General features: G+C 51.1%; 1 protein-coding gene across 10 annotated transcripts in view; it reads left to right on the top strand.

The window, feature by feature from the left end:
• The first annotated feature begins 12,396 nt into the window (after nt 1-12,396).
• The window catches only part of TNIP1 (TNFAIP3 interacting protein 1), a 45,150-nt gene continuing 40,100 nt past the window's right edge, over nt 12,397-17,446 (top strand). For 8 of the 10 annotated variants that reach the window (XM_024750166.1, XM_024750150.1, XM_024750187.1 and 5 more), the window contains exon 1: nt 12,397-12,554. The gene's annotated coding sequence lies outside the window, so the exon portion shown is untranslated. Of the gene's footprint in view, nt 12,555-17,071; nt 17,300-17,446 lie in introns of all 10 variants that reach the window. The other 2 variants (XM_024750137.1, XM_024750173.1) reach the window with 2 other exon arrangements.

Below are 17,446 nucleotides of genomic sequence, written 5' to 3'. Positions count from 1 at the left end.
GATGAGACAGAGACCCCAAGCCTGTGCTGGGCCAGGGATCTCCATTTCCACTTTCCCACACATCGGGTATCCACTCAAAGCCCATAAGCACTACTTACACACACACACACACACACACACACACACACAATTCCAAATCACCACCAGACACAGCCACAGGGACACACACTGTACACCCAGAATCAGAAACACACATTCTTGACCGTAGAGAGAAAAATGATTAGGCCTCCAAAACACGGTTGGTCACAAATAGAAAGAGAGACACCGCTGCCCACAGATGCACTGCTGGCCACACAGGAAGGGCCTCACACAAGCACCCAAACTTGCTTTTCACACACACTCGCTAGGGCACGTGTGAGCTCATGCTTTTCCTGGCACACAGCCTTGCTGTGCAGCACACAACTGCAGGAACCTGTGACCTGCCTGTTCCTGTGTATATTCTTTGTTCTGTTCTTCGATAGGAGGAGAAACAACCAGGCTGTCTGGCGGGCAGACTTTGGGCCTAACTACCCTGCCTTGAGCTCTGGGGAGGCAAGACCAGCTCCCTGGAGGAGCTGGGGGGGTCAGCCTTGCAATGGAGCGGAATCCCCGGGAAAGGATTCCTGGAGGAAGTGAGCCTCAAGGTGAGTGAAATGTAAAGGTGCAGGAGGGAGAGATAGATTTTCCTTCAAAAGCCTCCAGCCCGTTCTCCACTTCTCTTGGAGTGTTCTAGAAGAAGCTGGTGGTGAAAGGGTTAACAGTGCCAGCTGTCACCCCCAACCTCCTACCCTTGAACCTGGGAAGACCTGAGGACTCGGATTTGCCCACAGGAAGTCAAGATCACTACATTCCTGATGCCTTTTCGCTGTTTCCAGAATAAAACTCCCCAGGTGAGTGAGATGGAAACCTAAAACGAAACTGCCAGACTTCTCAGACTTGGGCCCCATTACTGTCACCTTAGTCAGCAGCTGCAACACCAGACCCATCATCATCGTGACCTCTCCCCTCAGGGTCAGAAGTGCTGTGCTTTCTCATGGGCAAATGTACCTTCCCCTTACTGGGTCTCAGGCTCCCAACCTTCCTACTTAGAAGGATGTTTCAGGAACAAAATGAGATTAAGAGCCTAGCACAGTGCCTGGTACCTGGGAAGTTCAGGCCCTATTACCTGCCTTCCCAATTCCCTGCCTCTCCCAGGGTCCCCTCTCTCCCCTGCCTCTCTCCCATCTTGGGGTCCAGGTTAATTGGCGTGCAATATTTGCGTAGACATGAGACCTCACCCGGGGAAATTCCCTCTGGTGACCAGGCTTCCTTTCTGAGGTCAGGCCGCATCATCAGACACTGCTCCTTCCACTCCAGCTCCCCCCAGTCTCCCGCTGGCTTTCATCCCTGTCATCTGGCCGGTGTAGATCCAGGCTCACAGATTTAGTCCCATCCTTTGATCCTGGGTGCTATCCAGGAGGGTGTGAGGGTAGAGGGTGGGCTGGGAATCTGGAACAAAAGCAGAAGTGATACGTGCTTGAGGGACAAAGGGCAGCAGGCAGGAGGTGTTCTGAAAGCCTGGATTGTAAAGCTAACTCATCCTTGGGCACATGCCTCCCCCTCCCTGGGCCTTAGGTTCTCCTTCCGTCTGGCCAGGGGGTTGGTCTGGATAATCTCAAAGCTTTGTTCCAGAGCTGATATGCTAAGAAACCACTTCCTTCAGCAGCGCAGTCTTGCAACATTTGTCCTTGGATCTTCCTCCTTTGACTCTTGCTACATACCGCCTGCCCTGTTTCTGTTTCCTTGGAAACAACAATTTTGCAAAATGCATCCCTGAATTCCATTTTTCAGGTGTTGACAGAATTATATGTACCTCCTCTCCTCGTAGTGACTTGGTTTGAGTTTTAATTTTTCCTTTCACATCCACCATGTATGATGTCCTGTGACCCACAGAAGAGGGATAGAGCTCTCCAGATGCTAAGATCTGTTCTCCTCCTGGTCTCTGACCCTGGTACTGAGAAGCTGCCTTCCCTGGTACAAAAAAAGGAAACAGTGAGGTCCTGCGACCACCTGCATCAGAACCAACTGTTAGAAAAAAAATTTGAGGGCAGTGGTCACAACTTTGAATCACCTGAGGAGCTTTTTATCTATTTATTTATTTTTAAATTTAATTAATTTATTTTATTTTTATTTATTTTTGGCTGCACTGGGTCTTCATTGCTGTGCACGGGCTTTCTCTAGTTGCGGCGAGCAGGCGCTACTCTTCGTTGCAGCACGCAGTCTTATTGCGGTGGCTTCTCTTGCTGCAGAGCACGGACTCCAGGCACGCGGGCTTCAATAGTTGTGGCACATGGGCTCAGTAGTTGTGGTTTGCGGGCTCTAGAGCGCAGGCTCGGTAGCTGTGGTGCACGGGCATAGTTGCTCCACGGCATGTGGGATCTTCCTGAACCAGGGCTCAAACCCGTGTGCCCTGCATTGGCAAGCGGATTCTTAACAACTGCGCCACCAGGGAAGTCCTGGGGAGCTTTTTAAATACCGATCCCAGGCCACACCCCCCTGAGATTATGCTGTAATTACTCTGCGGTGGGGCCTGGGCATCTGTATTTTTACAAGGCTCCCCAGGTGATGCTGATGTGCTGCCTGGATTGAGAAACACTGATCTAAGGCCCCCACCCAAGACCAAATGGATCAGATGATTCTGACAGACACTAAAGTTGACAAACCCCCCACCTATGATATTCTTTATGAAGTCATCCTAATGGGCACACCTCTATGCACACAGCTATTCCCTGGTTACAAATGGGCAAAGAGAATTGACCACTTTTCACAAATGAGGAAGGTGAGAGACAGAGAGAGGAAATTTCTATTTGAGGTCACATAGTGAGTCAGCAACAGCAATGGGCCTAGCACCTAGTGGATGCTTGTGGACTCAAAGCATTTTTGCAAAAGTCACACATTTGATGTTTGGGTGACCCAGAGAAGTGCTAGCATACTTGGTACTTCCTGCTAGTTCATGACAGTGAGTTCTTGGCTGCCTGTATCTGAGCAGGTGATTCTCACTTTGGAGTTGGAAGACCCAGCTTAGGGAGCTTGGGCTTCTCAAACTGCTAAGTACTAAGACTACCCCTGAAAGGTTATTTAAAGTGCCATCTCTAGGGCTCTATCCCCGAGAGCGTCTGATACCTCAGGTCTATGGTGGGATCCAGAAATCTGCCCAGAGTCCTGGTCTAGGTTCAAATAGCACTGGGGGAGCTTTCAACAGAATTGATGAATCAGGAAGCCCACAGAGTCAAATCTATTCATTTGCTAAATAAATATTGATTGACTATTATGAGACGGGCTCAATGCTATTCCCACAACATCAGCAACGAGACCAGAGACGTCAGGGTGGGGTGGGCGGCGGGGTGTCCGGTTAATTAAGTAGCAAAGGAGTGGGCCTGTGAGAGCTTCCCCCTGTATATCCAAATCTCACCCATCTTTTGAAGTTCAGCAAAGCTCTCATCTCCCCCAGGTAAGCTCTGGAGACATTAATTACCTGAGTTTGAACTCCAGCTATGCCACGTAATAACTGTTGGCTTAAACCACTATAAGCCTCAGTTTCCTCCTTTGTAAAACCGCAGTACCAATCTCACAGGGTTCTGATGAGGAATGCATAAAGGAACGCATTGAAGAGCACTTACTACCATGCCTGGTACATGTTAATCTTAAGTATCAGGTATTACTGTTATTATTTCCTGACCATCTTGGCCTGCTCTGATTTCTCCTTCCTTTGAACTTTTAGACTTCCTTACAGTGTCAGAAGGGAAGGTCGCTTCGTAATCATCTAGTCTGATTCCTTCATGTTATGGAAGGCGAAGCTGAGGACCAGAGAGGGGAAGGAACTTGCCCAGGGCCACACAGCAGAGCCAGGACTCAAACTCAAGTCTTCTGATACCCAGTCCAAGGGCCTCTTCTTCCTTGATGTCTAACCCTTGGCCTGAACAGGGAAGGCAATTTCAGGAAATCCATGGCTGGAAGAAGGAAGAAGGGGAAGAGAAGGTGGGAGAAGCTGATTGTTCTCAGCATTTGAGCAGGGAAAGCCCAGAGGTAATCTTCCCACTGGGTATGCAAACCAAGTGTTCTAACTGGAGATTGCAGCTCATGTGGGTCCAGCTACTTGAGCCTTCTTAGCCCTTTAAGGTCCCTCCACCATTTAGGACTCCAGGAGCAGGACCCAGTCTAAGCTGAGTTTTGTGAATTCACAGAGGATCTGTGATGATTGTGGCCTCTGGAGAGAAACTACTGTGTATAGGGGAAATATCACAATCCCGGAACATCAGGGCTGAGTTACACATTACACTAATGAGGAATCTGAAACTCCATTTCCTCTAGGGAGGGACATTCCTCAATTTCACAGAAGGCTCTGGCTGACTCAGGGGGCTTCACAAAGGGAGCCAGGAGCAAGATCTCTCTCCCTGATGCTGAGTCCTGCCATCATCCCAAATGCCAGTTTCTGAGCTGTTGGGGACATGAGTAAGGGAGGCCTTGCAATTTGGTATCAGAGGACAGAGATGGGAGCATCTGACAACGTGGGTGTGAGAAGGTATATTTTTACTCCCCGCAGAGAAAAGAGTTTACATGCATGGAAGCGCATCACCCTTTGCGCCTGGTCTAGCTCAGGGACTGGTGTCATTAGTCCTGTAGGACTTTCTGCACGGTTTGGTATGGTAGCTGCTTGCCAGATGTGGCTATTGAAACATTTAAAAAGCAGCCTGTGCAACTGGGGGACTGAGTGTGGTGTGGGAAAGAGCACTGGACTAGGAGTCAGGAAGTCCCTCGATTAACTCACTTGGAAAGTCACTTCCCCTGTCTGTTCTTTACTTCCACATCTGTAAAGTGAGACTGTTGGGCCAGGAGGTGTCTCTAGCATTCCCTGGGCAATCCCAATCTGAAGGGCACAGAAGCAGTTGAGGATCAAAGTCAGTGGGCTCTCCCACTCCGTCACCCCCTGTCCCCCTACCTCCCAATGCCCTGCCCAGGACTGATGTGGCCTCTTGATATCTGACCCTGGGTATTTCTCCAGACCCACCTCTGTTACTTCCCCTTTGCTTGCTTCAAACTCCATGGTCCACTCAGAGTGAACAATTTTCAGTTCCCTGAATGTACTCTCTCTTCTCTTTGCATATTCTATTCCCCTTGCTGAGAACACCCTTCCTTATGCTCTTGCTTGGCTACTTTCGGGTCTCAGCCAAAGTGTCCCTTCCTTTAGGAAGACTTCCCAGATCCCAAATCCTGAACAGACACTCCCTTGTCCTGGCTCCTATAGCTCCTTGTATTCCTCCTGTCAAAATATAAATCTGCCACACTTGACTGTAGTTACCTATTGATTTGCCTGTAGCCCCCAGAGCAAAGCTATCCAATAGAACTTTCTGTAGTGATGGAAATATTCTGTACATGTGCAGTCTAAGGTGGTAGCCACACATGGCTCTTTAGCACTTGCGATGTGGCTAGTGCTACTGGGGAACTGAATGATTAACTTTATTAATTTCAACGAATTTATATTTAAATAGCCATGTACTGCTAATGGCTACTGTACTGGACAGCGCAGCCCAGAGCCTGTGAGCTCTGAGTGGGCAGAAAGTGAGTGTGACTTGTCCATTCCTAGGTCTTCAGTGGTCTATCATGTTGTGCAAGAATGATGAAACTCCAGAACCGGGAATGATGGAGAAAGGCCAGCTCATCCAGATGGTCCCCATCCATCTCCTCCTTAGGCATCTTTTCAGCAGATAATGAACTGAGACCTTACGTTCGTAAAGCAGTCAATAGCTTACGAAGAATGTCTGTAAACTATCATTTTATTTTAATTACCATCGCAGGAGGCGGGCAAAACAGGACTCATTATCCCCATTTTACAGCAGGAGATCACTGAGGCTCAGGATGGGGAAGTGAGCCCCAGGAGTTAGTGCAGAGCTGGGCTGCTCATTGGTGGGTAGGTCTCTAAGGCCCCACTCAACATCCCAATGAGATCCGGCACAGAGGGAAGGAGTGGGCTTTTTCCTACCCTGTGGAGAAGAAACTAAGTGGAAACAGATGGGAGAGGAACGGGGAGGGGGGATCGGCAAGAGGATGTGCGCTGGGCGGCTGGTGATTTTGGCCAGGACCCTGGGTGCTGGAATCCCCCCACCTTAGGCAAAGGAAGAGATCGAGGTCCTCGGGGAGAACCGACGCTGGGGCAGGGTGGGCCGGCCGGGTTGCCTCTGCCCCTGGGCCAGTTCCCAGTCCAGCCACAGAATCATCAGTCTTCGGGGCGGGCTCTTACCCAGAACCCCCTCCCTGCCCTGGAATTCACAGCAAGCGACAGCCCGTCTGGGAAGTGACAGGTGGGGAACTGACAAAGAAGGGCCCTGTGCTCTGCCAGGGGGCGGGATGGGCCTCAGTCGAGTCTGCGGGGCTGCCTGCGTCTCTGTTGTGGGGAATTCCCCTCCTGCCTAAAAGTCAGCCTGGCCCAGCTCTCCTTCCTGCAGAAGCGCAGTGAGCTGAGGAGTCTTCTCGGGTGGCAGCCCCGTGCACAGACCCCGTCCTCCCCTGCCCTTCCCCAGGTGAGTGACCCGGCCCGGGGGCCGTGAGCCAGGACAGGGCAAGGACTCACCGCACAAGACTGCTGGGGCCAACCAGACCCTCCTGGCTGAGCCACGAGCCACCTGGGCCCCCTCCGCTTTCCTGCCAGCTGGGATCTGTGGCTGCCCCGGCCCAGCTCCCTCACCCGCTCAGGGCTTGGCCTCTGGGCCTCTACCTCCTTGCCTGGCCTGGTTCTCCTCCTGCGTCTCTCCCTGCATTTCTTATTTCCTCTTCCTGCCCTCCTCTTCTTGCTCTGCCTTCTCAGCCAGTCTTTTTCTCTCCGGTCGCTGCCAATTTTTCCGAAAGGAAGGAAAAGAAAGGTCTATTTTTGTCTTATCCTTCTCCCAAGAAAAGGGGTTAGGTAGGTTTGCAGGTGTGAAGGCAGGTGTGTGTGTGTGTGCATGTGTGAGAACATGTGTCTACGTTTGTGAGCGTGTGTCACGTCTCCCGAGGTGCCTGTGTGTACGACTGTGTGAGCAAAAGCGTGTGAGCATTGTCTATGTGTTTGAGTGTGTCTGTGGGCGTCTGTGTCTGGGTCATTACATGATTATGTGTCTGTGAGTTTTTGTGGGTGAGTGTGTGGGCATGTGTTGGGCACTTCAGTGGTCTAAAGCTAGACAGGAAGAGACCAGGTGGGAGTCTGGCCCTGCCTCCCTTGGGAACATGGTGGAAGGCTGGGGCCCTCCGTAACACGGGGGAGAAAGGACGTCTGGAGGGCTCTCCCACCTGCTCTCCTCCAGGGTCAGCTGGACCTTTCTGTGGTTGAGCCTTTAACACAGAGAGAGCCCGAGGCACTAGGAGTGGGTGATGGGCTGGCAGACAGTGGTGATGCAGCCTCCTCTTTGATCACAGTCAGTCCAGATTTTCCAAAGCTGGTCAGAGGCCCAGCCCAGGGAAGTCCCTGGCTAGGAGGGGCAAGGAGTGGAGGCCAAGTCGCTGTCACAGTGGCTTCTGGGCTGGAGAAGAATGGAGGGAGAAGTGGGAGGGGCCCTAGAAGAGGGTGCATGGGAGAGGACTTAGGGTGAGGCTGAACAGCACCGTCAGGGCTTCCCAGGATTAGGAAATGCTCTGGTTCCCATGGGTCTGCCTCCTTCAGGGGCTGGGCTGAGCCTGGCTGACCTCTTCCCACTTCCAGGAGGATGACAAGGGGCAAGCTTGGATCCAAACTCAGATCTGCTTGACATTCTGGGCTGGAGACAGGGAGGCCAGAGGGAGAGGAGCTGGCCTGGGGCTCCCAGGAACTGTGGGAGGGGCCTGGCTAGGCCACGTCTGCTACAGGCGGGAATTTCCCCCACTGTCACTTTGCCCTTTCCTCTCCTCCAGCGGTGCCCTAGAAAGCCTAGAGTAAGAGGCAAGCCCAGGGACGCAGCGGAAACAGTTAGGATGAAAAAAGAGGAAAACAGGAAAGACCCTGGAGAAAAAGGAGAAATGCCTTCTAAGCCTGGTGTTTCCAAGAACACTTTGTGAAGTCTAGGACAAGTTCCTCCACAGCTCTGGGCCCTGAGGTCCTCACTGGAAAGAGTAGATGAATGATCCCTGCCCACCCTATAGGGCTGATCATAAGTATCATTGTTGCCTCTCACTGATGCCAGGTTCTGTGACGTTTCATTCTTTCTACCCTGTGTATTGGGCACTGTTTTAACTTTCTTGCTGTTGATGAGGAAACTGGAGGAGAGTCATCGTGAGGTGTAAGTGGCAGGACTGTGATCCAAGCCAGGGTCTATCACACTCCAGAGTCCACCTCCTAACCCTTGCATGACATGCCTCTTGGAAGTGGGGCAAACTGTTAATATGAAATGGTTTAATTCACCTTAAAGTGCTGAATGAATGTGAAAAGTTATGGATTTCTTTCTTTAAAGAATAAATTTTTATTTATTTATTTATTTTTGGCTATGTTGGGTCTTCATCGCTGTGCGTGGGTTTTCTCTAGTTGTGGCAAGTGGGGCTACTCCTCGTTGCAGTGTGCGGGCTTCTCATTGCGGTGGCTTCTCTTGTTGCAGAGCATGGGCTCTAGGTGTGCAGCCTTCAGTAGTTGTGGCACACGGGCTTAGTTGCTCCACGGCATGTGGGATCTTCCCGGACCGGGGCCCGAATCCGTATCCCCTGCATTGGCAGGCAGATTCTTAACCTCTGTGCCACCAGGGAAGCCCCAAAGTTATGGATTTCTTAGCGCCGTTGTATCCATCCTCTCAGGCAGTTATTTGGGATGTAGATAGAACTAAATGCTTTCTGGGGCTTAGGGTGGGAAGCAGACACCATAGACTGCTCATTTATTTACCCTTTACCCCCAAATACAATTACCTAATACAATGTCAGCCAACACCATGTGCTTGACATGCATTTCTCATTTATCACTGAAATCTCCCTCTCATATACACACACACACCCAACACCAAAAAAGCACCTAGAATCCATCGTAGGATTTTCCATTCCTGAGATTGCCTCCGGCTATGGAGATGTGGGACTGGATCTAAGGAAGGGACCCGGACCCAGGACTGCTCCTTTCTTAGTTCATTAGCTGCTCATCACCCCTAGCGAAGGCCCAGACTCACTAATTCACCTATCAGAGTGAGGCACATGTTCGTTTGTCTTAGAAGCTCTGTTTTCCAGGACTGAGAGGTGTGGAAATAGCATTGCTCCGGGAGCAGGAGACTTAAGTAGTATCCCAAACTTGCTGTAAGACTTGTGACAAGTCCCTGGCCCTCCCTGGCCCTCAGTGGCTTCATCCCTGTAAGAAAAAGGCTTGATCCTTTCTAAGGACTCTTTAAGGACTGGCATTTTGAGTTCTGTGCCTTGCTAGCTGGCAAGACTCCATAGTATAATGTTCAAGAGCGTGAAGAGATTAAGAACCGGGATCTTCATGTTCCAGTGATCTGTTGCTGCTGAAGACCCTGTGGAAGTCACCTAACGTCTCAGAGCCCCAGTTTCATCTGTGAAGTGGGGGTGATAATGGTTCTGACCTCAGAGGCTGGTTGGGAGATATGTGAAAGTGCAGACCTAGCACACAGCAAATACGCCATAAATATTACCTTCTAATGTTTTTAATATGCAGCTTTCACTCCTTTTTTGGCCCTTGATTTAGAGCTAAATCACTTATAGGTTGAGGGCTTTTTGGTATGTGGTTCATATCCCTCAAATGTGGATTTAGGTGTGAAACTTTGGAGCAGCCTTGGTGGAGGTGGTGGAAGGGGGCGGGGGAGTGGTAGAAAAGAGATTGGGAAACCGCCTGCCTTAAAACAAAACGAAACAACGAAACAACACACAAACAACGAAACAACACACAGGCCTTTTGATTCTCCTGCCAGGTGGGGCTTTGCACTGCTGCTTGTCCTCACTCTGGAAGAGCAAGAGATTCCCAGCTGACTAAGTCACTCAGTTCTCAGTGTCAGGCCCAGCTTCCCAGCTTGGAAATTTCCTTCCAGGGCTGGGGGGAGAAGGGGGTGCCAGGCTAGGGGGCCCGTCTCCTACCCTGCCTAGCCCCCAGAGTCTAGGGTCCCAGAGAGTTTGTGGATGGTGGGATGGAGCCTGGGGAGGTTGCATTCCTGGGTTTAACAGTGAAGTTCTACTCAATGCATGCAATCCACATCTACAAACCACTATCTTTTCTTGAATGCCTACTGTGTGCCAAGCTTTGGGCTTTACTTACATTATCTCATTTATCCTCATGATCACCTAAGGGGTAGGTAATCATTATCTCCATTTTTTAGAGAGGAACAGAGACTTAGAGAGGCCACCCAGGAAGGCAGTGGTTGAATGGTTAGAACCCCATTAGTTAGGTCTATGGCCTACGTTCATCATGAGTGTTGAGTTTCTGTAAGAAAGTAAGAAAAATCAGGATACTGTAAAGACAACATGATGCAGTGGAAAGAGCACATATGACCAGGAGCCAAGGACCTGGGTTCCAACCCTGGTTTCATCACTCCATGTGCGTGGCCTTAAGTAAGTTCTTTACTACTCTGAGGACTCAGTTTACCAGCTGCCAAATAGGGGATTGTGATCAACGGTCCAATGGCCCCTAACATGGAATGTTTAGAACTCAGACTGAAATGGATGGAAGAGGTGGATGTGGTCATGACTTCGAAGAGATGCATCTTCTCACATATTGCAGTTGTTAAGAAAAATTATCCAGAAGGAGGGAATCGGGCAAAAAGATGACTGTGTGACCTTTTTGTGCCATACTAGAGCATTGTCCAACAAGCCCACTTCTAGGAATCACCCGGCACTTTGGGGAATGAAACCATTTGCATAATTATCTAAGGTCAGACATTTACAAAAACAGCTGAAATAGTTTGGAAACAAAATGCAAACAGTTGGAGACTCTTCATTTTTTTAAGTAAATTTCGGTGTTCATGAGAAGGACTTTGGTTGGGATTAGGAAGAGTGCATTCCAGGAAAAGCAAACTGGGAATTACAGACAAGAGCAGGAAGAAAACCGGCCCAGGCGGGCGGGGGCAGCGCACAAATGGGTGAGGTGATGCCTGAGAGCTGCAGTATGAACCAGTCCAAGATCGTAATCTCCTGGTGATTGGTCACACTCAGTGGTGCTTTGTTTGGTGTTCACATCCCTCTCTTCAAAATATGTGTACTTATTTTCATAATTAAAATGAACTAGAATTAATATCGTTTTGAGACTTTGATAACCCCTTTGAAGTAACTAAAAGCATCCCAGGATGTCACAAAGCCTGAAAGGAGAGTTCTTGGACTAGGCATATAGTTGCGTAGGTTGTGTGTGTGTGTGTGTGTGTGTGTGTGTGTTTTCACACAGAGTCACAGTTAATTTACAGAGCTCTCCTGTAAAATGAGGGCCTGTATGAAATAGTTCCCCAAATCCTTTCTGAGGATGAGGGCCTGTCAATGACTAAGGTTTCAATAGTTCCGGTGAAATGAATCTTTCGGAATAAGTTTTTCATAAAGTTTTTCATATTAACCCAATTTGAAGACCTGTCCTATATTCCAAAGTTAGGACTTGACACTTTTTGAAATTAAAATTTACCCTCTTTTAAATAAAATGGTGGGCTTAAAAAAACAAGTGTTCCCAAGCGTAAACCAAGTTACTGCTCCTTCCTGGTCTGGGAAATCTCACAGCCTGTTTGCATGATCTGGCCCACATATAGGTAGACCGTGTAGAAAGTGGGCTACGGATTTGCTCACTTGGGTTTCAATCTTGGTTCAGCCACTTACTGAGGTCATCTAACCTCCACGCGCCTTGTACATTAATTTATTTATGGTTAAAAAAAAAGTGGGGGATAAAAACCATCTCACTAGGGTGGCTGACCGAACTGAATAAATAAAGCATGCAAAGTGCTTACCAAGTTTGGAGCAGTAAGTACGCAAAAAATGTCAGCTGTGACAATGAGATTCTTTAAGGGTACTTTCACCTCAGAATTTCTGTGAGCTCTGTAAGAAGTCCGGGGGAGCCCTGGACCGAACTCTAGGACCCCGAACTCTAGCTGTGGCTCAGCTACAAATGCTTACATGCCGTTTGGCAAGTCCCCCCCGCCCCCCACCCCGGGCTCCGGACCCTGTGCCCCTCGGCGCAAGGAATGGGTGGGTGGTCTCTTAGGCTCGTCTCTACTGTGAAATTCCGGCTTTCAGGGTGGCCCCAGCCTCATTCCGGCGCCCGGAGTTTCCGCAGCAGGGAGGGCCGCGAGGGACTGCCCGGACCTGCGGAGGTTGCAGCCCGCGGCAAAGGCTACCCAGAAACCGGCCGGCTCCGGCGGCGGCTGTTTACCTCTCTGCGTCCCACCCCGGTGGCTGCGGACCCGCCCAGGTGGCGCAGCGTGATTGGGCGAGCGGCCTGTCAATCACTGGGGACTTTCCCAGGGGGTGGGGCGGCCCAGCCCCCAGCACTTCCTAGTCACCGGCCCTGTTCCCTTGCCCCGACCCGGGGTCCTGTGCAGTGCTGCGGGGCCAGAGACTGGCCCAGGCCTCTACCGCGTCCCTGGACTCGGGCTGGACGCGGAGAGCGGGGTGCTGTCTCCCCGAGTCCCCACCCTCAGGTAAGCCGGCCGGGCGGAGCGGGGATGGAAAGGAAGGGAGTCTGGGACTGGGCCGGTCCCAGCCTCGGTAGTCCACCGGGCGTGGCAGGGGGGTCAGGCCCGGACTGGTGGCCTGGGTTTCTTGTCTCCTGGGCTCCGGCGCCCGAGGTCCCCGGGGAAGGGCACCTCCAGGGGCGGCCGGGTCCGGCCGAGTGGGGAATCCCTGACCTGCGCGGAGGGTGGTGGGCGCGCGTGCGCACTGAGTGGGCAAGCATGTCTGGGAACTGCAGGCGGGCTGTGTGCTGGGTGTGCTGACCCGCGGGTTGGAGGGTGTGTGTGCGGGCGTGGGTCTGTTTATAGTGTGGGAGACCAGTTTTGGAAGCCGTGTGCACACGTAATGAAGAGGAAAATAACTCTTATTGGGCGCTTTCCAAGTGCTGAACTAAGCTCTTTACATGTATTAAACTCGTCGTTTGATTGCCACTTCCATCCTCAAAACGAGTATGATTATTATAATCTGCATTTTACCGGTTAGGAAACCGAGGCACTTGGAGATTGGGGTCATACAGTTAGAGAGTTGCAAATTCAGGATTTGAATGCTGGCGTTTGACTCCAGACTCTGTGCTATACTGTTTCTGTTGAACATATTTTGCCCACTGTCGGAGACAACATTTGGGTGCATTTGCAGGGCAGCTGTAGTGAATTTTGGGGAGCGATTTGGGGTGTGGAGTTTCTACATATGCGTGAGTTTTCCGCTGTAGAACATTTGTCTGCAAGAGTGTGTGAAGTTGTGTGTACATGAAAGTGATTGTATTATATATTCCTTAATTGTATGGGAATTTTGTGGGTGGGAATTTTGTGCAGCTGAGTGAGACTTCGTGTTTTGGTTGGAGGGGGGGACTTTTGTGGATGATGCAGAAGAATCAGCAACGTTTATCCCCACCCCCTTGCAGAATGACAGTGCAGAGAAATCTATGGATTCCTAATGCATCATTTTTATTTCACAGTATTGTCAAAATAGAATTTAATCAGCTCTTACTCATTTTCCAAACAATGTGGTAGGGTAGAGGGGAATTCAGCAGCTGATGAGAGATCCGGAAAGAGGACTCTCAGTTTTTTTTTCATTCCTGACAATGGATATTGCATTAGGAGGCTGGAATGTTTATTAGCACAAACTCATAGCAATTCTATGATGTATTAATATCACTGTTTTACAGCAGAGAGAACTGAGGCAGTGAAAAACCAATAATGGTAATAATAACAGCTTACATTTATCAGCACATACTGTGTGCCAGGCACAGTGCTTTATGTTTAGTATCTCATTTACTCTTTTCAGCAACCCTAGGAGAGAGTCACTAGTAGTAGCCTCAATTTTGAGGTGAGGAAACTGAACCCCCAAAAGGTTAAGACTTGCCCAAGACTAGTAAGCCTTGAACCCTGGGCCCTGTTTCCTTTCCACTATCCTGGCTGTGTCCTGGGAAAATAATGTGATCAGGGCCTGGCACTTCACTGAAGCACTTGATCATGTCCCTCTGGAGGCTGCAGCCGTGAGTGTCCTATGTTCTACATACTTATGTGACCCTGTTTTCTCCCACCCATGTGTGTCCGTGGGGATGGCATGGCACTCACGCTGAGGGTTGCTGCCTGCCCCTATTCCCCCACCAGGGCCTTTGGGGCCCCAGGAAGCCGTGGGGTCTGACTCATACCCTAACCCCCAGTGCTGCCTGTGACTTGGGCCCCGGATGTTCTGGGTTGGGTTGGCCGACCTGATTTGAACACCTCAGAATTGTAGGAGGTCGGCTGTCTGCCTCCCTCTCTGGGTGCTACTGGGTACTATTTTCTTCTCGCACTCACTGTGATTTAACCACAGCAGCCCGCTTTTTTTCCCCTCGGACAGGCCAAGCTTATTCTTGCCTTGAGGCCTTTGTATGTACTGTTCCTTCTGCCTGGAACACCTTTCCCCAGCTCTTTTCATGGCTGGTTCTTCCTTATCTGTCAAGTCTCAGCTCAAATGTCACCTCCTCAGAGGGGCCTTCCCTGACCTTTCTATGCAAAATAACCCCTTTTTTCACTTTCTGTCATATTACTATTATATATATATTTTAATACATTCATCATGCCCTGAAACGATCTTGCTTATTTGCAGTTGAGAAAGTATGTGTGTAGACATGGTATGTGTCAGGTATACAGTAATTTTTACTGTTTGCTTGTTTGTTGTCTTCCTCTTTTCCTAGAATAGAAGGGTGAGAGCAGGGGGACCTCTTTAGTCTTCACGTGTGCGTTCCTGATACTAGATAAAGAGTGTCTGGGGTAAGGCTTTGCTGGGTTTGTTCAGCAGATGAGTAGAATAGAAGAAGCTAGAATAATGGTGCATTTCACAGATGAGAAAACTGAGTCCTAGAGATGGGAAGGCACTTGTCCCGGAGAGGTAGTGGCAGAGTCAGGGTGAGAGCCAGAACTTGCTTCCCAAGGCATTTTTCTTTTCTTCTGAGAGTCAGCAAACATTTCCTGACAGCCCTCCGGCCTGGTGCTGTGTGGAGTGGCGTGGTACTCAGGTGAATAAGGTACTGGCTCTGCCCTCCAGGAACTCGTTGTGGACTGGACAGAAATGTGCCATGAGTGCTAGCTGGAAGGCGTAGTGTGCCAGCACGTGCCCGGCAGTAAGCCTGACTGGGGTGTGGAGCAATTTGGGGGTGCCAGATGGTCAGGGGGCTTCTGGAAGGAGGCGACTTCAAGGCCGGGCTCAGGCAAGATGATGAGGTGCAGAGTGGGGCCTGAGCCCCTTCTGCAACTTAGGGTAAGAGGATATGGGCTAAGGCTCTGCTGCACTGGGGGAGCTGACCAGCTGGGCTAGGAAAAGCCCAACAGTCTTGACTACCAGGCAGAGAAGAGTCAGTTTTTCCCCCGTCAGCAGCACTGGGAAGTGATCAGAGCATTGGCGAGCCCAGGCGTGCATCAGAGCCCCCTGGGTGGCTTGTTAAACAGATTGCAGGGTTGCGACCCCAAGGGTGTCTGATCCAGCTGGTGGCAGTGATGCTGATGCTGCCGGTCCAGCTGCTCTCTGAGAACCCGTGGTGTAGTGTGCCTGATTTAGAGTTCAGCACACCTGGGTGCGTGCTGTGTCTGCTTCCTCTTCTATAAGTTTATGTGACATAAGTGCTACTTCCAGAGTGGTGTGAATTAATGAGACAGTGTGTGTCAAGCACTCAGCACAGGGCTGGCATGGGGTAAGTGATCAATCGCTGTTGGCTGCCGCACATCGTTAAATCTTATTAATGAGGCTGATCATGAGGCTGGTGAAGGGATTTCAGTAGGAGATGATACAGATGGTCCGATTTTTCATGCTTCGGGATGACTTGCCTTTAATCCTCTGCCGCCTCTGGACCATGCTGTGTCCTCTCTGGATGGGTCATCCTTTGTTTTGTCTCAGACGTCTTTCCATCCCTGTTTGGAATAGTGGCAGTAGACATGTGGGAGGGCCGCAGAGGACATCTGGCCCGAATTTCCTCAACAGCACCCAGCACCCCAGCAGGTGATCAGCCAGCCTCTGCTTGACCACCCCCAGCGCAGCGTCAGGAGTGAACTGCCTTGTAGGCGGCCCCTTCCAGTGTTGTTACAGGTGGCTCCCCGTTGTGGGCCCACTTCCTTTCTCGTCCCTCTTTTTTCCCTCACTGCTCACCTGACCACATGGAGGGAGGGGTGCAGGACGAGAGAGAGGGAGGGCAGTAGGATGTGTGGTGAAAAGAGCGCGCAGCTGGCCACCAGAAGACTGGGTTTGCTTCCCCTCTGTGTCACTGCCGTCCCTGCAGCCTTGGGCAGGTCCTCCTCCCTTTGCTGGCTTTGGTGTCCCAGCTGCAAAACGAAGGGATTGCAGTGGCAGGTGTCTTAGGGCATTACTTCCAGAAAACTGTAGCCCAGTGACTGGGCCACCCTCTATGGCTCCGGTAGTTGCCGAGTTCTTCCCACAGGGCCAGGCCTTTCTGTGCCCACCCTCCCGGCTTCTTGCTGCTGCCCACTCCCCACCTGCCCCTCCTCTTCCTGTTCCTCTTTGGAGAGTGTCTGGAGCCCCCTGGAGAGTGGCCAGAAGGAAGGCACAGGGAAGCAGGGAGAAGCGCCCCTCGTTCTGTGGGGAGCAAGGCTCCCTGGCCCGCAGAGACAGACCTGGGCGGCCGCTTGCGGGAGGAAGTCCTTGTTTTTCCCCGTGACCGGCCCAGGACAGTCGCTCTTCCGATAGGAATGGACGACTGGGCTGAGGGGCGGCTGGCTCTTTGTCTGGGGGCTGTCCCCGGGTGGGGCTGAACTCTCCTCTCCCCAAGGAGCCCACCCTGAGGCTGTTGCCTGTGTCCTTGAGCACCTGTGGAGTGGAGAGACCCGGTGGCCCAGGCAGATGTGTGAGTGTGTGTGTGTGGGGGGAGGCTGGGGGCTGGGGTGTCGTGTCACCAGGGAGTCATCTACTCAGAGACCAGAGCTGGTGCTTTTAGGGCGGGCGTGGGGGTGTCCCATGAGTCAGGGGCCCTTGGTTTTGTCTCCACCCGCAGTGGAGGACGCCTGTACCGCTCTCAGCTGGCCAGCACACCCCGGTCCTGTGCCTTCCTCATGGCCAGCTTCATCTCAGTGGTCTGAGGGACCCCAGTTCCTGCCACACCCCCACTGCTGCCTCTGAGGTGCTGCCACTCCCCGCCCCAACCTCTGGGAAGAGGAGTGGGGGGTCTGAGGACGGCAGCCCTGACTTCTAGAAAACACGAAGGAATCTTTCAGACACAGAGGTAACATGCAGACACTTGGGCATCCACCCATCCAGCTTAAGAAAGAACGTATTTTCTGTTCATGTGAAATTTCTCCCCATCATCTCCTTCCCCACCCCTCCAGAAGCAAACAAGTGTTCTGAATTTAGAGCTTATTCTCTTGTATTT

The sequence above is a fragment of the Neophocaena asiaeorientalis genome, unplaced genomic scaffold, assembly GCF_003031525.2.
Source record: "Neophocaena asiaeorientalis asiaeorientalis breed wild unplaced genomic scaffold, Neophocaena_asiaeorientalis_V1.1 scaffold548, whole genome shotgun sequence".
Lineage (NCBI taxonomy): Eukaryota > Metazoa > Chordata > Mammalia > Artiodactyla > Phocoenidae > Neophocaena > Neophocaena asiaeorientalis.
The sequence above is the reverse complement of the archived record's forward strand: the minus strand, read 5'-3'. Positions and strand labels throughout refer to the sequence as shown.